This window comes from Dermochelys coriacea, chromosome 5 (assembly GCF_009764565.3).
Source record: "Dermochelys coriacea isolate rDerCor1 chromosome 5, rDerCor1.pri.v4, whole genome shotgun sequence".
Taxonomy (NCBI): Eukaryota; Metazoa; Chordata; order Testudines; family Dermochelyidae; genus Dermochelys; species Dermochelys coriacea.
The window spans coordinates 77,637,072-77,646,868 of NC_050072.1; the positions used below are offsets into that span (position 1 = coordinate 77,637,072).

The 9,797-nt window shown below is 38.5% G+C and overlaps 1 protein-coding gene across 1 annotated transcript in view; it reads left to right on the forward strand.

The window, feature by feature from the left end:
- Positions 1 to 9,797, forward strand: part of PRR16 (proline rich 16) — a 228,524-nt gene that overhangs the window by 201,804 nt on the left and 16,923 nt on the right. The gene's annotated exons all lie outside the window — the stretch shown is intronic.

Consider the following 9,797-nt stretch of genomic DNA (forward strand, 5'->3'; position numbering starts at 1 on the left):
CTTTCTGCTAATTGGTAGGTATTAGCCTATCACATGAAGGCTTTTTTATGTCCTTTGATAGACTCTTATTATTATTCCTTTGAGTTGTTTTTCCATCTACCTTTGCTGAAGGTGATGTACGGGAAGGTATCTACTGGAAGTTTGTTTTCCTGTTTTCCATTTTGTTTATTTGATTGCTTGCGTTCTTTTACACGTTTGCCTTCTATGAAATGAAAGGAAAGTAATGCAGAAACAGTACCATTCAGAGCATTCTATTACATTCTGTAATAGCATCAGTCTACTCTATCATATGACACTGCTTCTATTATGGAGACAGTGAATTCTTGGACACACTAAGAACAGCCATATTGGGTCAAACCAATGATCCATCTGACCCAGTATCCTGTCTTCCAACAGTGTCCAATGCCACGTGCTTCAGAGGAAATTAATAGAACAGGTAATCATCAAGTGATCCATCCCCTATCATCCACTCCCTACTTCTGGCAGTAAGGGGCTAGGGATGCCCAGATCATGGGATTGCATCCCTGACCATCTTGGCTAATAGATGGTGATGGACCTATCCTTCATGAACTTATCTAGTTCTTTTTTGAACCCTGTTATAGTATTGGACTTCACAACATCCCCTGGCAACAAGTTCCACAGATTGACTATGCACTGTGTGAAAAAGTACTTTCTTTTGTTTGTTTTAAACCTGATACCTATTAATTTCATTGGGTGACCTCTGGTTCTTGTGTTATGGGAAAGAGTAAATAACATATCCTCATTCACTTTTTCCACACCATTCATGATTTTATAGACCTCTATCATATTCCCCCTTAGTCGTCTCTTTTCCAAGCTGAAAAAGTCCTAGTCTTTGTAATCTCTCCTCATATGGATGCTGTTTCATACCCTTATCATTTTTATTGCCCTTCTCTGTACCTTTTCCCATTCCAATATATTTTTTAAATGGGGTTTCCAGAACTGCAGATAGTATTCAAGGTGTGGCCATACCATGGGTTTATATAGTGGCAGTATATATTTTTTTTGTTTTATTATCAATCCTTTTCCAAATGGTTCCTAACATTCTATTAGTTTTTTGATTGCTGCTGCACACTGAGCAGAAGTTTTCATAGAACTATTCACAATGGCTCCAAGATCTCTTTCTTGAGTGATAGCAGCAAATATAGATCCCATCATTTTGTATGTGTAGTTGAGATTGTTTTCCAAATTGGATTACTTTTCATTTATCAACATCTGACTCATTGAAACTCGAAAGCACTGGAAATATCCTGTATGCTCTAAGGAGAGTGCTGTTTGTGAGAGGTCACCCTCTAACACAATGGAATATCAGCAAACATAGATTCTTGATGAGCATCTGGAAAATATGAAAGAGGACCTGTTGGAGGTGAGTAGGATAGAAGATGGCGTGCCAAGAAGTAAGGAGAAGTCAGAGACCTGAAAATCTTTGGATAAACATCTAAAAGTTCTGTGGCTTAACTAACCTTATAGAATTTCTAAGGTTTGACTAGCTCTGTTTAGCATGCTCCAGTATTCACTGCTTCTAATCATTTGGGGCTAGTACCTAAAGAGCAAACCATTTCTGAATGTACAGATACATAACATAAAATACGTAAAACCAAATACAGGACAAGCGTCTTTGCTATTAACCGTCATAACAGATCAATGTAGCAGGTAGTTAGCCCCATCCCTCATATTATTCACAGAGTGAAGCAATATAATTTTGTAACCTACTTTTAAAATAATCATCTACCAATACTTGTGGTCATCTGTCCATACAGAGAAGGAAGTGTGTGAAGAGACGTTTGAAACTGCAAGGGTATCATCTGCATCTTATTTCAGAGGGCTGCAAACAGACTTAATTTGAACTCTGGTTTGGGAAACAACACAAGAAAGAACCTTATCTGTTTCAATGTGCACACAAAAAGAAAAGGAGTACTTGTGGCACCTTAGAGACTAACAAATTTATTAGAGCATAAGCTTTCGTGAGCTACAGCTCACTTCATCGGATGCATTTAGCTCACGAAAGCTTATGCTCTAATAAATTTGTTAGTCTCTAAGGTGCCACAAGTACTCCTTTTCTTTTTGCGAATACAGACTAACACGGCTGCTACTCTGAAATGTGCACACATAGGTTTAACAGTTCAAACATAATTCCATTCCAAATAGCCCAGAGCATTCAATATGTACAGCTATTCTGATTTGGATCAGGCCTTTTCAGCAGACCTCCTCATATTGCTGAATACCAGAATTGTTTAAATAAATAGAGCTGTATTTTTTCAACCCTGAAGCAGACCATGACTTTTCAACCCCTTAGGCAACCAAATACTTGTAACATTCTAGGCTCAGTATTGTGTGATGGTTTTCTGACAAGACAAATACTGCTGGTTTTCTACATTCTAGGCCAGTGCTGAATATGCATACCAGTGTACAGATTATTTTTGCCAGTAACCTTTTTCAGATTAAAATTAGAAACACAGTTAAACCAATATGTGTTTAACTGTTACGTCTCTCTTACTTTGGCCAGAATGTCCTTCTTGTTAAGTGAATCATTTCACAGCCAGATAAACATGGACCCCTGCTTCTAAGCAAGCCTAATCATCCATTTTGGAGTCATTGAACAAGTCTGCCATGGCAAAGATTTCACAAATTGCAAATGTCGATAATTAATTTGGGGAAAAAATCAAGTTCACATTAATTGATGTCCTCCGAATATAATGAAAAGAATCACAGATTTGGTAGTTGGATGATCAGCTCCACTTGCCTCATGGACCAAGGTACAGCTCTTCTTCCTACCTTTGAAGCAGATTTTGGTACCCACCTTATGTTGAGTATCACCTTACTCTTTGACTGGTCCTATTCCACAGGATTAAGGGGAACAGAATCTAACCCTTAATGATTAAACGGGGGCATGCCTATGTGATGAGTTTTTGTGCACCACCCGCTCATTCAGCTGCACACTCTATCACTGGCAACTGTACTACTCTAAACCTCAGTCTCACACAATCTAGCACATTCTGGAATGACAGGAGTCAAAGCTCCACTGAGGTTTGATCATGTGATATGAGATGTGTGTAGCTCTGGAGCTGCAGATCCAGCACAGAAGCTGGTTATAGGGGGCAGAGGTATAGGAAGGTTGGCCAGTAGAGCCAAGGTATTAATCTGAATTGCTGACACCTTGAAACACTGGTATGTTTGCCCCAAAAGTTTAGGAATCTCTATTATATTAACCTTTTGTAATCTACAACTATTATTTCCTTATATAAAAAAGTAAGGAAATGCTAATAGGGAGAATATGCATATAGGTTGATTTTTCAAAAATTCAGAGCCATTTACCAATGAAAAACTAAAATGTCAGTTCAGACAGCTTTGTACATTCTCTGAAAAGCTAAGCCCCTACCATAGATAGATCTGTAATCCTTTTTCTACCAAATTAATTTATGTCAAGTCTGGCTGAGCTGGTTTGTTAATGTAGATGCAGAGCCTAAAAAACCATTCTAGGATGCCAGCTGATTTTCTGCTGATCATCCATGGAGTTTTTTTCCACCCACCATTCAAACTTCAGAACCTATTCAGTTAGGTTTCCAGTAAAACTTGTCCTGCTTTTAATTCAGATTGTTTCTACTACCATTCATTCCTTGGGATCTCCAGATTGTAGGCTATTCAGAAAAAATAAATTCCGTCTGCCAGAGGAATGCACAGTTGCCTGAGGTGAACTGGTTAAGTTTTGGTAAACTAGAATGGCAAGGGAGTCACAATTAGAGTTATTCATAGTGTATTCATCCAATTTAACTTTTTTCTCTGAAATTGACTAACAGATCTGATCTTTAAATATTTGTTTATTATTCAAAATGTGACATTCAGCCTATTGTTCTTTAATTGAGTTTACCATATGTATCGTTTGTTCATTATTACCACTGTGAGGTCATCTTATTCAGATGGTATTGTTTCTTTATACTGATTGGATGACTTACGTTAATAAAGTCTTTTCAAGTCACTGGGCCTCTGCTCATCCCACAAAGGGGATGGAGGCAGCTTGTAAAGTGAGGAGGAACTAGTTAAGCAGGATCAGGGAATTTTTGTATACTTCAGACCTTTGCTCTTCTGAGCTCTTGAATCAGGCCTCGGTTGACACATCACAGTAGAAGAAGTCAGGATGAAATCCTGATTCCATTGAAGTAATGGCAAAAATCTAATTGATTTGAGCAGGGCTAGGATTTCACTCTGGGATAGTATAATATTAACTTGATCAGATTTAAAAATTAATTTCATCTCATAACAGTCAAAGTAATTGTGTGGTTTATGGCTCAGAGGTGTTATAGGTGTCGCCAGATCCTTATCCTTAATTGTCTCTTGTTAGGGTCTCAAGTCAGTCTTTGGGTTTTAAAGGTACCAACAGTGCATTCAGATACCTTTGTCCATCTTGTATAGGTGTATCAGATAAAGGGTTCTGGTCTAGGCTTTTGGGAACGCAGTCCCTCCACATCATGCTTTGTTGTTGAGCATTGTACAGTAATATTTTGTCTGAGTGCACTATTGTATTCACTGTGACATGGGGAGACAATGTATGCACAGGGTTAGTTGAGGAAAGTGCAGTTGGATTCCCAAAATAACTTTCTCCACAGGGCTTGGGGAAGGGATTGGTGGAGTTTTTCAACTTCAATCTTCTATATTACTTACATGTTGTTCAGCTCCCAACTGCCTTTCCTGGTCATAAACACAACAAGCAGCAAGAGAGGAAGCAGTTATTACTGTACTTGGAAATTAGGTTTTTTTATCAATAGGATGTCAATCACAGTCAACCGAATTTATTAACGCATGTTTTAATCAAAATTATTCAGCACAAATACAGAAAGATAGGGGTTACATATTTTACCACTCCATCGATCTGGAGTACAACCAACAGCACAGACTGTTCCAGAAATAAAATTCACTGCTGCATAGTACATATGCCTTAAGCTGTTGCCATAGGTACAGCCTCCCCAAAATTGGTTTGATTCATTCTTATCCTAATATTTCCATTCCCATGCAGTTTGCACTTGCTATACAAGGTTGTTGGAAATTTGTACCTGTTTCTAGCAACAGTTATGAGTTGCTTACTATTTTTACAAACCTTAGCAAATTGCTCTGTTTATCTGTGTGTGCGTGAAGAACAAAATCTTACACACAGCTTTTAATATATTTCTGTATGAGGAGAAATGGTTCGCTTTAGCATAAGTATGGATTCTCTTAAGAATACATACTGGCTAAATAATTTTGGTAACAGTATAGGAGGAAAAGATCTTCCCTGTCCAAAAATTACATTTAAGCCTAACGGACATTACTGTAATCCCTACAAGCTGGTACTTCTGTTGTTCAGCTATCTTTTTTTGATAAAGTGACTGGGCAATGAAGATTTACTACTTTTGCTTGAAACAAAATTAATTTAGTCACAAAAATAAATTTGGATCCAAAACTAATTTTCCATGACTATTCCTATGAACAAAGTTTTGCATATATGAATAGAAAAGTGGTGTAAATACACAGTACCAGAACTTAGTTTCTGATTTACCTAAATGTTCAATCATGAATTTCCACACTAGTCACACTGCAGACTCTTGGCAAGAGATGTACAGTGATCATACAGCTTTCAATAAGAATCTATGGGTACAGATGAAAATAAGAAATACCTGCTGAACTGTTATGAGATTACTTTCATGGCAAAAAAGAACAGGGCTTGCTGCCTATATCAGTGTCAGCATAGATATATTGTGACATACTCCTCTCTATGATTGCTGCTTGTAGCTGATTATTTTATGATGGTTGGCTGAAGATGTGCAATTTACAATAAAGGGCATGTTGCTTGACTAAAAAGCGAGGTAAGAAGTACATGTATTCCTAGAAATCACATAGTGACCATTGTGAATGGTAGGGGGTCAATGAGTATGGAGACAACAATTATCTTTTTGGCCAAGTGGCTGCTACTTTATTTAACCTTAAGATAGCTTCTAAATGCAACTGGTCCTGGAAGCAGTGAAGAAAGGGGACAGGGATTAAGGCCCCAGCCACCCCAGGCTCTCAACAGCTTTCTGATCTTTTTTCACGCTCAGATCAACAGCATACCAACATTTCCTGGGGGACAGCCACATCAAACAATGCCTTGGTCTTGTAAACATGCCCAGATTTCTTTGTCAATCTAACCCCTTTTTCTGATGCTGGGCTGATGTCAAATTTGCAGTGGTTCAAAGAGTTTTATCTTCACCCACTGCTGTTCTTCTGTAGGCGAGTCCTCATCAACCAACCAATCCCAGCATTTGAAAGAAGCAATAGGAGTTAACTCATGATGGCTTCTACCAAAGAGGACTGCCATTCGCCAGTAGTTTCTGTGGCATGATCAGGAGTGTGGCACTGTCCCTTATCTTCACCCAACAATATGGGCAGTCTGTGAACATGAATGAAAATATATTGTTATTTATACTCCTAAACAAAAATTTACACACACATGATTATTCACCTCTCTTTAATAAATACTGATGCTGGAAAAACATGGCTATTGCTCTTTAGTGAGCAATTTCAGAAGTACCCTCAGAAGGTATTCTTGCATTCTAAACTGTGTTGACCCATGTGATGGGGGGAAAAAGAGTGTCTTTTGGAGAAGTGAACTCTTCTGATCGGTGCTTGAGATGGTATGTTTCAAAGCCACAAAAGGCATAAGATTGTGTCTTCCTCAATTAATGATTCAAGGGCTGCTCCTTTCTTATTTGAGCATTAATGCAACTTCACTGGTGAAACAGCAAGGCTGGAATGGGGTATTCATTTTCAGAGGTCAAAGATCTCATTTGAAGAAAACAAAACTATCCAGATGTTTCCAAAATACTGTCCTCCAATATGGCTAACTATGTTGGCATAGCAGCAAAGACCTGTGTTTTTGTGATATTCTTAGAACAATTAAATGCAGTGCAGGTTATAGATATCCAGTATTTAAAAAAAAAACAGGTGAGAAAGATGGTGCTGGATCTGAACACCCCTAAACTTTGGGAGAGGAAGGCTTCAAAATCCAAATCAAACCAAATCTGAATTTTATAAACAACCTGTATCTTCACTATGGGATGCACCAAGCCTCTGACATTGAATATAACTTAATATGGGGATCTGAAATTTGGATGCAGATCAGGTTTTTGCAAAATGAACACATCTCCAGTAAAAAAATAAGTCAGAATATAATGGAATAATAATAAAGTAAAAGCCCTTTATGTCCAAATGAGCCCAAACTAGAGAGACTGGATCTTTTAGACCGGCTGAGAAGAGCTGAGTACAAATCTGTAGCCAGACATGAAAGGCAGTTCTACATCTGTTTCCCTGGCCTTCATCCTGAGGCTGCCAAATGCGGGTTTGGTCCCTGTTGCAAGTTCGAAGGCTCTTCTATCTTGTACCAGCTACCACAGCATTTATGTTCTGCTCCTGCAGCCAGAGATCAGCTGGGCATAAAGGAGACCTGGACATGACTGCTTTTTGTCATCCTTATTACTTGTCAGCATCTGAGAGGAGCATCTGGGGTAAAGCCATTCTACTGGCTTGACAGCACCCTTCAGTGGCCAAATCCACTACTATAAGGGCTATTTTTGCATAACTGAAGTGCTATTAAGCAGCCAGAGCACTCTGTAGATTCAGGGCAATTATTTTTATGGGAAAATGTTTGTGAGCATAGGGCTTTGGTATGTCTCTTTTATTCAATACTTTGCAGTGCAAAAAGTCAGTGTGATTTTACCTTCCTGTCACATTAGCATGTTTTGGGGGAATAGTTTAATGCAAAAGTAGTATTACTTCAGGAATTGCAGTATCAAGTTCTGGCAGTCAAATTCATATTTAATCCTCAGTGGCAAAATATTTGTGGCAGAGGATAAAGGAAGAAGTTGAACCCTGTAAAGCATTTGTTAAACAAAGTGCTGTCAGTTGGAAACAATCATTTCATCCCTCGATAGGGAAATCTGTAAACAGGGTGAGCCAAAGAATTTTACAAATATCTTTGGATGTTTTGCTAAGTTTTATTGGCTTGAAAGCTGGTTTGGAAGATTGGTTTGGTCCTACAAGGCAGTTCAATTGCTTGAAGCATGGCAGAGTGATGTGAAATAGATGAAAGATCAGTAAATGTCAAAATGAGTAGAAATAATGGTAGCTACATTTCAAACATGGCTCCTTTCACCCATACACATCTTTTAAGAATAGGCAACTGGGGGGTTGCCAGTTCAGTTCTCCACCATCCAGCCAGGCTCCAGGCTGAACAAGAAAAGGTTTCACTTATCAGCTGGAAGATGTACTCTGGTGAGAACTGTTTCTCAAACAAACAATGTGTCATTTTAAAGTTATTTTATTTTTAGATCCTTAATAGCAGATGCATGCATTCCCAGTTTATTGATTGTACTTTGTTGCATGTCTTGGGAGGAGCATCCTCTCTTCAGATAATTGGTTAGCATCAGATAAGGCTGCCTGTAGCTCTGGTGCTAACCAATTATCTCAAGAGGATGCTTCTCCCAAGACATGCAACAAAGTACATTAGTGCTGTGAGGAAAAAAAGCTGTTTCTTGCTATTTGATTCCTTCTGCATTAAGAGAAATAGAACTTGGTATATTCTTTGTAAATAATTACAACCTCATGAAATAATACTGATCACCAATTTCTGCTTCCATTTGGCATATCCATAAGGCCCTGAATTTGACTATCTGCTTTGGTCAAAAGGGGGCAACAGTACCCGTGAATCTGTGTTCTGATGTTTAGTAAGTTTGTCAAGCTCTGTGGAGTGACTCATGAATGTGAGTGCCAACCTCAGGGCAGACTGTTAGAAATAAAGGCACAAACACCAAATTGGTTGTGTGTTCTATAATTAGATTTTACCAACCAGATAAAGTGTAAACTCCACAAGCACTGTAACAGCGTTAACATGGAGTTACAGACAGTCCCCTTGGCACTCTGAGCTATCTTGCCACCCATGCAAGCCTGCCTTTCTGATAGATGGTTCCTTATACCAAAAATCACATCAATATTCAGGTTACTCCTAGTCCCAAAGAACTAGTCACTTACCCCAAGTCAATTATACCTTAGATCTCTCACTGAAGACAAGACTTGTAGCCAATCCTGTAATAAACTAAAGATTTATTAACTAGGAAAAAAAGAGTTACGTATCAGGTTAAAACAGGTAAACATACACTCAAATGAGTTACAGTCTTAATAGGTAATAGAACCTGCTGTAATATGCACGTTCTATATGTCTTCTAGGGCCAACTCAAGCTAACTTGGGAATCCCTTTCTTTAAGCTTAGAAATATTGCCCTCTTTGAATTCCAAGAAGCACAGTGATAGTTGTTTCTGGCCAGGGCTTTTTATTCCCTTACCCCAGACTTCAAACTGTGATGAGACAAGGGTTTTTGTATGTTTTCTCAATGAATGTGAGGGGAGAAATCAACAAAGTCTCATGTCCACAAGGGTTCATCCGTGTCTATAGGCCTTCTTTAGTTGGGGAGGAGATAATCTTGTGATAAACTAGTATTTCACGCTTAATCATGCATCTCTCCTGACTGTGGGGGTTTCCAGTTACAAAGCAAACACTTAAATACTACCTTATAGAATGGGATACAGATATTGTAAGTGAGATTAATGCATGCAGCAACCTGTAAGCATTTCATAAAGTCAAACACTAAATACATCTCTCTAAATCTAATGCCCATTTTAACAATAGCACCACAGAGATGAGCCAGACTGGTTTCCAGTTATGCATTTATCAGTGTTCAGTGAGACCTAGGGGCCATGGCCTGAGCTGGTACCTGC